Source organism: Stegodyphus dumicola, chromosome 3, assembly GCF_044657685.1.
Source record: "Stegodyphus dumicola isolate Sdum_Otavi_A_Nest chromosome 3, ASM4465768v1".
NCBI lineage: Eukaryota > Metazoa > Arthropoda > Arachnida > Araneae > Eresidae > Stegodyphus > Stegodyphus dumicola.
Window position 1 is genome coordinate 192,373,419 of NC_140770.1, and position 15,190 is coordinate 192,388,608.

Below are 15,190 nucleotides of genomic sequence, written 5' to 3' on the forward strand. Positions count from 1 at the left end.
AAAGCTTTGAAGGATCCTGTTTCACTTCGCTTAGACGAATCCTAAACTTAAGCTAATCAAGTATTTAATTTCAAGCAATTAAGCATTTATTTTGGTTGCTCAAATATTTATCCAAATATGAATTTAAATTTTAGCTAAGAGTAAAGAATCTACATAAGGTTGATTTAAATTTCAATTCTGTATTTTTGTGTTTATTTGATCGCAAACGCTATTGAGCTTAAATGCAAAAGTGTTGAATAATTTCCATGAAATACGTCTCTTTTGTGGACAAAAGAAAGCGAAAATTATACATATATACTAATCAGAGAAAATGCATGTTTTGAAATTAGTAACATATTTGGTTAAAGGTGATATTTCCATTTTCTTAATAATCATATTATTATAAATATATATAATGCAAATATTTATTTTGGTTTTTATGTACGTTTATTATACATTTGATTTGTTATCAATTGCTTTTACATTATAAGCCATTAAAATTCCTACAACACAAATGCGGCATTTAACAAATTGTAAATTTGCATGAAAGGTATTAATGCTGGAATATGCAAATGATTGGGATTCTAGCTCATGCGTTCAAAGCAGGTAGGAGTAACGCCATCTATATAGTGTATAAATGGATCACACAGCGGGTTTCTCATTTCGAAATGATATACGGACGTTGGTTATTTGCGTAAAAATCATGTTATGCTTCGTGAAAGAAGAAGACACTCTTAATAGCATATTTCGGAATTGGAAAGGAGAGACAGGATTGTGTACTATTTGGACTGAGTTTACAATACATTCTACAATATTGCTGCTCGTATTGGGCGGGATCTCATGACTGTAAGACAAATATAGGGTCACTGGGTCCAGGAAGAGCATACTGAACGCTTAAGATGACAAACATATTGTCCTCTCAGCATTCCGGGATCGTACAGCCACATTACATATACTGTGTCAGGAGCTTGGCTCAGGTGCAGTTTCCGCATGGACAGTGCAATTATTATTTCTTTTATTTTCGCTAAATTACACCAGATTTCAGCACATGGTTTAATTGAGTTTCTTTTTAAATGAATAATTAAGAATTTCTTTTTTATCAACATATATGTAAAATTAAAAAAAATAGTAAAAAATTCCAATAAAAGGGAAGTTAAATCAGTCGCTGAAAGCAGCTGTAATTTAGTGGTAATAATTTCAAGTGAAATTAAAATTAAAAGCAAATTCAAGTATCATATCCAGATTGAACAACTTGGAATCAAATCCAAATTCGTACAAAAAAGAGTAAGCAATCACTGCAAGAAAATGATATGATTGCAAAAATATTTTAAATTAAATAACTTTGTGGTGATATAAAAAATTGGTTGATATTCCTTTCGATTTTAATTTTACCAAAAAGTAAAAAAATCATTCCGGTTACTAATTTTATGCTGTAATTGTTTACAATGTATTGTACGAATTTCGCTTTGTTTGGTTCTACTTCCATATTACAAATATGACATTGTTACGTGCTCACAGGCTCGTAATGGATTAAATGCCTATAGAACCAATGATAGCTTGATGAAATGTACATTTCCAAAAACATTTTACAATTCTGGAACAATTCAGACAAAGATATCCGTACTGCACTTCTAAGTATAACAGAGCAGGATCAGTACTTTCCACCTCAAACTACTAAGAACGTTGAGCACTTGAAACAAGTGGGACATAAAATAAAGCCCACTTCAAGAATTCAAAAGAATGAATCTATTTTATATACTATAATTTTACCATTACGAAGTAGTCTACTTATTTCGAAGGAGAAACATAGTTTCTTGTCCACTTGCTAAAAATTAATAATAATGATCTTAATAATGCAAGAAGATATACGGAAGTACAACTATAACATCTATTCTTCTTTAGGTTTTTAAAATCTATCTGCATTTAAACTTTAAAAAAAAATATAAATTAAAAAAAAATCTGAAATCTTTCAGATTTTAGGTTACGCCCAAATGGCCGTTTTGTTAAATTCTTTAATGTCTGAGAAAATATGAAATAAATAATAAAACAAATTCCAAATTCTAAATTAGGTCTTATGATGCCCATATTGGGTGAAGGATTATGTTCAAAATTTGATGTCTCTAGGTACCATTGTTTTATCCCAATGCGAGAAAAATACACACATTTATGCAGATTCTTCATTATTTAATTTCTTTAAATATAATACAGTGCTGTAATATTTGATGGCAACAGTTAGAAATAGGAATCAACGCGAAATGCCAAAATGAAATTAGTAGATCTTCTGGGATTACGCCTTTCGCTCTAAAAAAAATCTGTAAGCTTTCAGATTTTTTTATTGCGCTCAAAGGGGCGTTATTTTCCCTTTACACATACATACACGTTTTAAGAGCATTTGGCCTAACGCCTCTTTGGGCTAAAAATATTTGCAAACAGCATATCTTTCCAGAATTTCCGACAGATAGTCTCGCTCGATGGAGATTAAAATATTTTCCCCCCTACAGTGTGTTGCCACTACTTGCTTTGAAATCGTTCATTTCCTTTTAAATCGTTAAAGTTTAAAAAAAAGTGAAATAGATTAAAAAAAAAAAACTCGAGATTCGGGCTTGTAGGTGCCTATCTTTGGGTGGAGGACTACATTATTCAAAATTTGATGGCTCTAGATACCGCCGTTTTTTCACAATGCGAGAAGCAAAAAATTCATGCAGATTCTTCATTATTTAATTTGTTTAAATATATTACAGGGCGATAATATTTGGTGGACACAATTTGAAAAATGATACAACGCTTTCGACGCAAAATGCTGTTTCGTGGCTGGGCAAACACCCATTTGGAATAATAGTACTTTAATATAGTGTTCTCTAATTTAAAAAAATGTCTTTAAAAATAATTTTATTAATTTTTAAAACTGCAATATTTACTCTTTTAATGAACTCCTCTTATTAGTCTTTATTATTAAATAACGAAAAATTTTCTGTAGGTATGTCTGTATATATTCTTCGCATTGTCGAAAATACTGTAGCACCTAGGACAACCGCATTTTAAGCACACGCAATCTTCTCCTCGAACATGTAAAAGCCGAAGCCCAAATTTTGAATTTTGAATTTCGATTTTACTTATGACACATTTTGTTCTAATTAATTTTAAATAAGAATTCAACGACTGAAAATTTTTGGTTACACTCAGGAAAAATTAAGATTTTTTTTTTTTTTTTTTTAATGTAATCAGAAATCTCTGGGATGTGTAAGAAAATTGTTGCTACTCGGGAATATCTTCCGAATCGCATTATAGCGAAATAATGACCAACTACAACCACCAAATTTTGAACACACGTAATCTTCTTCGGGAACTTAATTTTTGATTTTCTTAGCCATAGGGAGGTAGCTCAGAACGGATATTAGTCTCAAAACGGCATTTTGTGCCCTACTGCGCTGGCTCCTGAATTAAGGTATAACCAAGCATTGGAATGCCTGCGGCAAATACAAGTTCCAGTAATCAGTGTACATCAGAGTTTCTTAAACTGTGGGTCGCGACTCTCTGGGGGTCACGGGACCTGCAGCAGGGGGTTGCCAAAAATTTTAGCAGTTTTGATATTTCTTTAATTTATTGTAATAATTTTACAATTACCAAATATTTTTACACAATGTATCTGAAAATAGATAAAGATAAGACAATACAGACAAAGAAAAAACAAAAACGTTTCGACGCATTCATTTTATACTATAAACGTTCATTTTATTTGCTTTGCAGGTGACGCTGTCATTTCGTCTGTTACTTATTTAAAATTTTCACATTGTTCTATTTCTTAAAATTAGAAATTAAAGCTAATGACCTAAAACTGCAACAGTATATTACAGTACAAGTGAAAAAATGACAGTTTCACTAACGCATGTGTGGGATTTGCGTAATACTTATGGGGTCCCACAAAATTTTTCTAAATATTATGGGGTCCTGGGGGTCGCGAAAAAATCTCAGTGATAAAAAAGGGTCGCGACTGAAAAACGTTTAGGAAACCCTGGTGTACATAAACGAAACGTAGACATCTTTGCACTATCGTGTGACGTGGGACTAAAGGTATGTTGCTGCACAAGCAAAAGTAATGTTCATGTAATTTGCTACAGCAAAGGCCACCTTCAACTATTTAGAATTAACATCAAAGTATAGTCTTACAAAGGGTCAAAATACTCATTTGTACAATCTTTCAAATACAATAGTACAGTTAATATTCATTAAATCTCTACAAGGTCCAAAAATGTTCATACTAAAAATCTCTACGAAACTTTATATAGTTCGCAAATAACAGTTTTTTGTCTATCAACGTTCATAATTCACAAGATCATAATCATTACGTAGACATGTAAGTCAAATTATATAGTTCGCAAATTGAAATTCTGAGCCTGTCAAAGTTCATAAACTAATAATATAAATCACATAATCACTATCATTATATAGACACCTAAGTCTAATAGAAAAGGTCTTTTGACATCAAAATCAGAATAGTCTTCAGTTAATTGGCAGGCACGTCCCATACGATTAATTCCATATGTCCATTGCACATGTGTATAACAAAAATCATATTGACCTGTAGTATATTTAAAGAAAGTAAACAATGAAGAATCTGCATGAATGTATGTATGATTCTCGGTGACCAGATAAAAGACCACTGGACGAAAGCGCAGGCCACAAAAGCCCGCTAAACAAACCTCACTGTAATAATTGCCCACCCGACAAGTACCCACATCGATGAAAGCGGACATTGATAAAATCCATACCGACAAAACCTTACACCGATGTATATGTTAAGTTGAAATTAATAATTTTTCCCAGTTACACAAAAAAGAATCATAAAAAAGATTAAATAAAAACTTAATTAACTATATTAAGTTAATAATAAATAATTGGAAAATAAATTATAGTAATGGGACATGGTACCTAGAGACATCAAATATTGAATAACGTAATTCTCCGCCCAAGTATGGGCACCTAGAAGCCCGAATTTTGAATTTTGAATTTGTTTTATTATCGATTTCATATTTTGTAAAATTTAACGACTTTTTGATTGACAAACTCAACGATTTAAAAGCGAGAAATGGCAAGACTGTACGGAAAAAACATTTTTATCCGCAGCGCCCGAGATTATCTGTCGAAAAAAGATATGCTGTTTTTAAATATTTTGTGAAATTGCTATTGGATTGAATTTTATGTGTTTTAAGTGAGAAAAAACATGATATTTAATAAATAAAGTAACACACTAAACATTAAGAAAAGTCCTTGTGCGCGTAATATAAAATATGAAAGTTTTTGGATTTTAATTTTCTCCTTTACTTTATTTCGTACTTTGTAGGAATTTAAAACCTCAGTGCTACAAAACCCACTTGACAAAGCGTATGATGTTTTAAGTTTCAAGTTCACCCAGGAAACCCGAGGACTTAAAGAAATTTCTTGCCCGGGTCCTAAATAAAATATTTTGTCCTCCATGCACCAGAGCATTGCCAGTTGACAAAGCATAAAATATTTAATTTTTTTTCAAACCTAATTTCTGTGGTATAAATTAACAAATCAAACCATCTAAAAGCAACAAAAGCAGTTATACATTGCAAGGAATAAATATCTGAAGTTCCAAAGAAAACTGGTTTTAAGAGAAGTTTGTTGTGTAATTTACAGAGAGTAAAATACTTACTATGCACAATTTATTTTAGCTGTATTTTTTAAAATGATAATATATTATCTTTTTTTAAAATAATTATTTTAGTTGTCTGCCCGCGAAGGCGACTAGTTTCTTAAATAAGCAACATTTATCTTCCTTTTGCATTTACAATGTTAAAAAAGATTAATTAATTAAAAATAAAAATTTAAAAAAAAATCTTAGAAATTTGTTATTTACAGCCCCTGAAAACCATTTTATTCATAAAAATGTGGATCAAATGAAAAAAGAAAGCAGATCTCTCTTGTCATAGTTTGTAATAAATATGTCGAAAATGGCTTTCTTTGGCCATTAACTTTCTCACTTAGCGAACCATTAACCCAGGAGGCGGTCTCCTACCCCCCCCCCCCCAAAGTCACCCTTCTCATTGACAACAAGACATGCAGTAGACATGGTTTCTAACTTAGAGAACAAGGGAAGCCGTGTTTACGCCATAACTGTTCGATTATTTCTCTTAGCCAGCCGCTGTGACAGAGGATTTCCCCCAGCTTACGTTTCCGACGATGTTTACCAATTCCTATCAAATTTACGAGGGAAGCAAAAAAGGAGATTTAAACGGAAGTTCTAGGCAAACGTAGGCACAACAGAATGTGAAATCCAGCCGTTTGCAATATATTATTTTTTTAGTGTTAAGCATTTCTGCGAAATAAAATGGATCTTCGGAGACAGTGAGCGACATTATAGAAAGCTAGAGTAGCGGTGATATATCGCTTTAATAGTTTTCACTTTAGTATGTAGTTACATAACTATTATTCTTATATATGGTGTTTTGAGCTGGACTGTTTTCTTAACCACATTTTATGTGAAAAAATAGTGCTCAGTTCACAAATACGCAAAACGTGTTCTTTCAGAAAATCTCAGAGTTAGATTTTCTCTGAGGATTTTCGTCTCTATGGATGCAAAATCTGATGTCTACACCACATGACGTCCTTGTACGGAATATTAAATTATACGCATTTTTTCATGCATTTCATTTAAACTTATTCAATTAAATCTACTTCGTCGATAGCGCATAAACCGCAATAGAATAAATGCACTCTTTAAAATTCACTATATTTGTATACTGTAGCGACACTCTGGCGTTAGGTTTACTTACCAGCGTTATATTTCGTTCATATTATAACTCAGAATGTACAAAATTTATATCATTTGAAGAATACTATAATAAAGCTTAAAGCTAGAACGATGTATAAAAGAAATTAAGGAAACAAAACAAAAAAGAAACAGTTTTTCACAGACGATTTAGTATTTCTCATTCAATTAATTCAGTTCTCACTTCGTGACAAGGCAAATATACATGAAAACTGTATTAAAAATTGCGAAGTAAATCTTAAACACTTATTTTCTCGAAAAAATTCCAAAATAATTAAGCATGATTTAATTCGCAATAATAAATGAAGGCGTTATCTTTGTTGTTGCGAAGCTTAGTCTCTCTAGATTGGCAACAAATCTACTATTCTGCTGTTTCAAATGTAAACAAGCAATGGCCGTCATGGCAAAAATTATTAGGCTTAGCGGCACTTAAACACCTTTTAAATTGTTGATAATTATAAAAATATTGCATACAGATTTACTAAAGGCATAAACACCTTAACCGGAAGATAAGAAAAGCATAATTTAATAATTTTTTAATGCAAAAAATGCACAATTTACAAACATATAAGAGTAAAGGAACTGACATCACCGAGCCGGGTAGCAGAGTGGATATAAAAATAAATATATTTATATACAATTGTGCGACCGATTGCAACCAAAATACGAGATGCACATCTACATGTTACAGCAGTCCTATATACAAAATTTCAATGTTCTGAGGCTACTCGTTTTTCAGTTATGCGAGATAAGTACGTATGTACGTACATACGTTGGTACAGACGCCACGAAAAATTCTCTTCAGAGTTCATTTTAAAGCAGTTTTATAATTTTTTTGGAGGAAAAGAATCTTTTATTCTGTCCTTAAGTACAGATGTCAAGCGAAAACATCGTTAAATTGCAGTCGATAGCGGTCAAATGGAGATTTTCATTGAAATATGATGCCTGAAACTTTTCGCGATTACAATACTTCCTTTTTACTTCGTACAAAGTAAAAAAAAAAGCGAAAAAAAAGGAAGTAAAAAAAAAAGCGTCAGACAAAAAAAAGGAATTTATTGGTAGTTATTTAATTAAGAGTCATTTATCAGATGATATGTTTAGATGATAGCTTGTAGCTAAGAAATTCAATAACTCAGGGAAACACAATTTTTTTCCGAGAATTAACAAAGGCAGCATGATTTTAGATAAGTGAAGACGAAAAATATAAATCTACTTTGCAAATACTTTTAACAGTTTGAAATCAGTTCAACAAAAGATATAATTTTTTACTTCCCTTTGCGGGTAAATTTCTACATTCTGAATTATTTGTAAGGCAAACATGGAAGCAATTGTTGACTAATACCCTTACTTTATGCAGTTTGCCTTCTTTGTGTTGTCTCAATTATTTATCCACTGGTTAGTCATTCCGTATCTCAAACATTTTCAAACAGCAAGCAGCTTGAAGGTAAAAATGCCCCATAGAATATAACCATATAAAACCCATAGTTTTATGGGTTTCTATCGACGTTTACTGGCTTTTGTTGGTCTCTGTGGGTTTTTCTTACTAGTTTCAAAATGCCCCATAGAAACCAGTAAAACTTTCTACTGATACCTAGAGAATTTTTGTTGGTCCCTACTGATTTTTACTGTTTTTTATTGATCTCTGTGGGTTTTTCTTACTGGTATCAATTGACATCCATACGACCAACATCAATGTCAGAACTTTCTATTGGTTTGGATTGGTTTAAATTGACTTTTACTGGTTTTCTTACTGTTATCAATACAATAATAAATCTTCTGTTGGTTTATATGGGTTTATGCTAATTTTCTATCTGACGTTAATAGACTTGTAAAAAATAAAATTAATAGAATGAAAAGATCTTTTTATGACCATCAGAGTAACCTGGAAGCGCAGGTGGAGGTTTTAGAGAGGGTTTTTACTAAATACGCTTATTTATTTGATTTTAATTTTTTTTCGGAAACAATAACAGTAATCATATACAACACATACAACGAGGTCTCTCTAAGGCGACCAGCCGCAAAAAAATGCATATTTGCAAGTGGTCGCCTTAGAGAGGTGATGCTACATACCAATATACACTCACGTTCTCAGAAATAGGTTTATCTTTTAGAGGTAATCGTCTTAGGGAGGTTGCATCTACGAAATGAATCTCTCTAAGGCGGCCAGCCACACTTGCAGAATTTTCTTTGGGAATGGTCGCCTTACAGAGGGAATGTTCAATACCAAAAAATACTTATGTTTTCAGAAGTACTGGTTTCTTTCAGAGGCGGTCATCTTAGGTAGGTGGTTTTTGCTACGAGTTGGTTCTCTGAATACACACACATATGCACTTACATTTCTGATATTACAAATAAACACCGGTATCAACCAATATCTCTTTAACGCGGCCAAGTTCATTCACAGTCGTAAAACTATTTTCTCCGTGTTAACGCTGACCATGAGGGTAAAAATTTCCCTCCCTTCCCCGCTCTCAGAAGTTTCCCAAACATGCAATGTGGCGCCGTTCTGGTTAATATTGTGCGACGTTTGTGTTATGGTCTTCGTGGATGTAGTAATGCAATATATAATTTACTATTATTTACTATATTACAAATTTTCTATGTTTTACTGTTTAGAAATTAGTAATAAATAATAAAATACCAGCACTGACTATGAATGTGAAAGAAAGTACCACTAAAGCCATGCACGTGTAATCGTGTCTAATGTTTGAGAGAACTTTGCTGATATCTGACTAATTCTGAAATAGAGTTTCTGTGCGGGAAACTGATTTTCCATCTTTACTTTTATCCTAAAAAGCAATGTGCTGAAAGATTGAAAAGTGATAATTTCAGCCTTGATAATTTGGATCATTGTATTTACGCCAGATGCACAATAAATTTTTTGCATTCTACTGAAACTGTATTTTTTAAAATTTGTTTTTTTGATTAAAGTTTAGAAATACTTTTTAAAGCTTGTTCATGTAGATGCTTTATCATTTGAATATTATGTGTTGAATATTTAACGTGTTTATTATTTATTGAATGAGGTAGACAAGACATACAAGCTTAAGGAATCGTTTTTCCTCATTACTAAAATTATGTGAAAAGTTTTCACAGATTAACTGTGAAAATTTAAAAATTTAAAGCTGATTTTTGTTGTTTGACTTTTAAACTAATATGCGTGTTTTGGAGTTACCTCAAACGGAGTGAAAAAGTGCTTCGAAAATTTGGTTTAAACGCATGCAAAAGTTTATTGATCTTCATAGACACTTTGAAAAAGAATAAAATCAATTTCGATCATAATTGCCTTTTTTCATTATAGGGCCAAAAATATAAATAGCAGCCATCCTGTAATTGGTTTATATTAACATTTAATATCTTCATTTTTTTAAATACTAAAAATTTTACAAGCATATCAGAAGGCAGAACTACTAAGGATAGGCTAGTAATACTGGTTTTCAAATTAAAGGATAATTATAAAAGTAATGCTAACTGTACAAAGACTGATTAAAATTCCTGACAGGACCCAAGCTAATTATCTACCGGCTTGATAATGGTTTCTTCATACCACCTTGATAAATGGCATTCCAGTGCTGAAATGAAAGATGATGATTTTGACCGGCAAGACAATTAACTCGCTCCATGTTTAAAAATCAATTTAAAATTCTTTAGATAAGCTTTGGGAATACTCAGGTATTTGGAGACGTTTATCTGTAGTCTATAGGTACTTTACTTCTCGCCTAAATACTATCTTTCTCACAAACATAAGAAATTTTGATCATTTTCAGATGTAGAGCAATTTACGTTCAATAAAATTATATGCGCATATCCGAAACGTAAATTCGGATCCCTTTCTTAAATAATTTGTTCGCTTTCGACTTATTTGCGTATTCTGTTTTGGTATTCAATGGCCTATAATTACCATAAATATTCAGTAGAATTTTAGTCAGGCTTTGTATAATTGGCGTCTCGTCTCAGGATTTACAGATTCTCTTTAATTCTGAACACTTTGAGAAGTGTGTATTTATTCACTTTTCTATCATGAAATAAAAATTACGCATCAGAATAAGTTTAAATTACTTTAGAGCATAAAATGGACTAAAGTTGCTCAGATAGGAAATATTTTAATCTATTAAAAACAAAATATTTATGAAAAGAATGTGATTTTTTGAAGTTATTATCGCTTAGATCATAGAAATGAAGAGAAAAGTACTGAAGACTCAACTCAAAACTTTATTCTAACTGAATACGTCACCACTTGGCGAACGAGCTGGGTCATTCTAGAAAATGGAGAACATTCTCCAATAAATGGAACATAAACTAAATAAAGTAAGAGAAAGAAAAATTATACAAAACCAAATTTTATGTGACTTTCCTTTGACGAATTTCGAAATCATGACGTCCCGTTTCCGAATATGATGTTACCCACAGAGCCACGATGTACACGGCCGAAAGGAACAATTGTCGCTACAATATTATAAAAATTATCCTTAAATTCAGAAATGTCCGACTGAGATCGGAAGATGGGACTGAAACACTATCTAAAATAATTAGTTATATTCAGTCTCATAACACGTTAACAAGGAAATATAAAGTAACCTCAAATATTCCAAACCAAATCCTGTGTTCAATTTAATAACTAGTATGACACTGTATGCTAATCCATTTTTATGTATAAAACATCAGGTAACTCAGCTTTGAAATCAGGTAACACACATAAAGCTATACTAGCAACACATAATTATTCTTTGAAATATTTTTAACGAACAAATTTATGAAATGTAAAAATTACAACCATTCTATAAGTAAACGTATTGATGATAATATTTTCTATTATTTGTAATTTAAGAAATTTACTTTTGAATTGTATTAAAATACAGACATTTGCTGTAATAGTTTAATTTCTATAGTAAATAAACTTACTTCTTTTTTGTTTAAAAGACACATTTATTTTTGATTCCATGCTTCTGGAGTACATAATCCTAGGATGAGATACGTTTATAAGCCAACACTCTGTGTAATGAAAAGACATGATGAAGTCATACAATGATATGCGTATGTCCAGCTCTGTTTAATGAATATAAAACGCTACTGCTTTAAACAACAGTGGTTCCTTGAGATACGAATGCCCAACATACGAGTTTTTTGAGATACGAGCAGTCACTAGGTCCAGTTTTTGGCCAGAATTTCAAATCAAAATTTGAGCGTTGGTGACATCACAGTAGTTTGCGCGAGCAAGAGTCGCTAATCTAAACTTTTAAGGATTTAGACCTGAAGAGGAAGTGCTGGAGAAGATTGTGTATCTCGAAAAGTCGATGGGCCTGGAAGTGGATGAAGGGAGATATTAAAGAGCTTGTCACCGGACAATCCAAAGGACTGACGACGGAAGAGTTGATGGAACTACAGACAAACAGCAAATGGAATTTCTGTAAGAGATTGTAGAGGAGTCAGAAGGAGAAGAGGCTATCTCTTCAAGCGAGATAAAGGATGTGTTGGCAATGTGGAAAAGTGTTTCTGACTTTTTCGAAAAGAAGCACCCCGAAAATGTTGTAATTGTTGGTCGTGCAGCGACGCTATTGAATGACATTTTCTAAACTCATTTCAGAAACATTCTAAAAGAGAGAAAGAAAAAAGCTCTTGGGGCAGGTTTTCTATTGAAACTACCTTCGAATGAAAGTGACGGAAGATGGCAAAAAAGAAATGAACTGCTGTAGAAGAAAATAAAATTAAGCAAACATTAAAGAGTGGGGAATTTTAATACGTATGTCATACACTAATCTAATACGTATGCATCAGTTTATTTCTTTAAATTATATTTTAATAGGTTTTATTAAAAATTATAGTAGTAGGTTTTATTTTTTTATATATAAGATTTGTTCATTATAAACATATTTTTTTATGTTGAAAACATTTACTAAAAAAAAACAGGAAATGATTTTTTTTCGGGGGGGGGGCTGGCATGAACTAATCACATTTAATTTTATTTCAATGGGAAAAACTGATTTGGAATATGAGAATTTTAATTTATGAGCTCGAACACGGAAAGAAGTAAACTCGTATCTCAAGGTACTACTGTATTAGCATTAATCTATAAAAATGCTGTGATATTTTATAGCTGTGAAAGGTTTTATGATACTGTGTATTTACATAAACTAGGAAAATTATTATAACATTCCTCCAAAGAGAACATAAAAAATACTTAAAGAAATCTAGCACTGTATAAGATATTGGACAATAGTTTTCAAACGAAAAGTAAGTATCTTATTAAATTTAAAAGTCAAGAAGAGAAAACTACAAACAGTTCATTTCATGATAATAATAACTCTTGGATGATTCAGGGCAAAGTAATTTTTATCCTGCTAAAAAAATTAATGAGCTTAATGAAAGGAAATGATACATGTATCATGAACATGTAAAATATTATTTTGATGTATGAATTAATAATGGAAATTATTAATTGGAAGGAGCAATGAGTGAATGCAAAGCATCGCACGAAAAGGAATAGTATAATCTCTGAAGTCATATTTGTCAGGCGAAGCAACAAAAAACGAACGGGTTTTATGATAATGCGTATTGTTATCATCGACTATAATTCGATAGTATTAAAAATTATTAATGATGACGAATGAAAAGTTTCTTATTTTCGTAAAGTTTAATTTTAAGGATTGGATTAATAAGTTCTGCATTATAAAATTTTCTCGCTATTTCTCATCAAACTATGAAAATAACTATTCAAGAAAAAGATCGTAAATATTAAAAGCACAGCTAAAATATTTAATTTTTTGAGCTCGGATTTGAAGTAAACTTCAATCGAATTAAATAAAAGATGCTGCAGCTTTGAGCGAGAAAAAATACTCTTCTTAAATTAAGACTTTTATGCAAACTTTTCGAAATCCGTAAGAGAGGCAGTTGGAAAGAATGCATTAAGTGTTAAATATGCGTTGAAAAAAATAGAGAATGGATATGCATTTTAAGTTAAGGGTACGTCACGTTCATAAACGGATGCTGCGCGTTAATAATATTTATTCAGTTGCATAAATAATTTAGATTGCTTAGTAAGTATTCTTTCATGTTCCTAAGAGGATTAGAAAATACTTTTTTCCGTTCATTTTCATTTCAAATTTCAGTCAGAATAAGTAATAAATTTATATACGATTTTTTGCAATAATAGCTTCCAACTTAGAACGTAACTAAACTATTTCAGCCAACATATTAGAACAAAGAACGCAAACTAATTAATTCTCTCCATACGAAAATGAAGAATGAAATAATGTATGCTTTACAAATTAGACATGAAAGAATATTTAAAAAAAAGGAAAAAAATCTGAAAGGTTTCAGATTTTAAATTGCTTCTAAAGGGGCACTTTTTCTAACATTTTGTGGGTCATCTTTAATTATTAAATATCATTTTCTTCGCACATAAACCATAAAATTCAGTTCAACAGCAATATAAAAAATAATTTTAAAATGAGCATATTTTTAGAATTTCCGATACACAGTCTCGCGCGCTGGAGATAAAAAAAGCTTTTTCTGTACAAAGTTGCCATAGTTCGCTCTGAAGTCCTTGAGCTTGTTAATCAAAAATTCGTTAAAGTTGTACAAAATAAGAAATCGATAATAAAACAAATTTCGAATTTGGGCTTCCAGATGCTCATATTCGCAGGAGGATTGCGTTATTCAAAATTTGATGGCTTTAGGTACCGTTGTTTTTATCTAAAACATACATACATTTATGCAGATTCTCCATTATTTTATTTCTTTAAATATAATACAAGGCGATAATATTTGGTGACAACTGTTCGAAAAAGGAAACAATGCTTGTAGTGAATCAACGCAAAATTCCAAAACGAAATTAATAATCCTTCTGGGCAAATTGCCCCTTTGATTTAATTATATTTGAAAGTTATATACAAAATAATAGAAAAACTATTATAGAATATATAAATATGTAATATTTTAAAATTTCTAATGTACAGTGCATTAGAAGTTTGTTTTTCTGCGCAGCTTAAGTAGTCATACAAGATGACCTATTCAGAATACTTCCATACTTCCTCTGTCTCTGCAGGACATGATATTCTAGACGTCATTTGCTAAAGGTACTAAATGTAGAAATTTGATAAAAGAGGTAAACTTTACAATTTTTTTTATGTAATTTCCTATCAGAGTGATAATCAGACTTTTGAGCTAAGGATGCCAAAATCTAGGAAAACCCTAGCGTAATTCTGGTGTTGTGCTAAATACAGACTATTCGTGACGTCGGTCTGCCAACAACGCACTCGAAAGCACCCAAGGTAAGCGCAGCTTGGTTTGGTTCGGCTTACTTTGGTTATGGTAAAGCTCTCGAGGCTGTTTGCCTAAGGGAAGCGATGCTTTCGTGAAGGGCTTTCTAAGGGTAATTGGCTTGCATACACATTACCCATGATAAGAAATGACCATCAT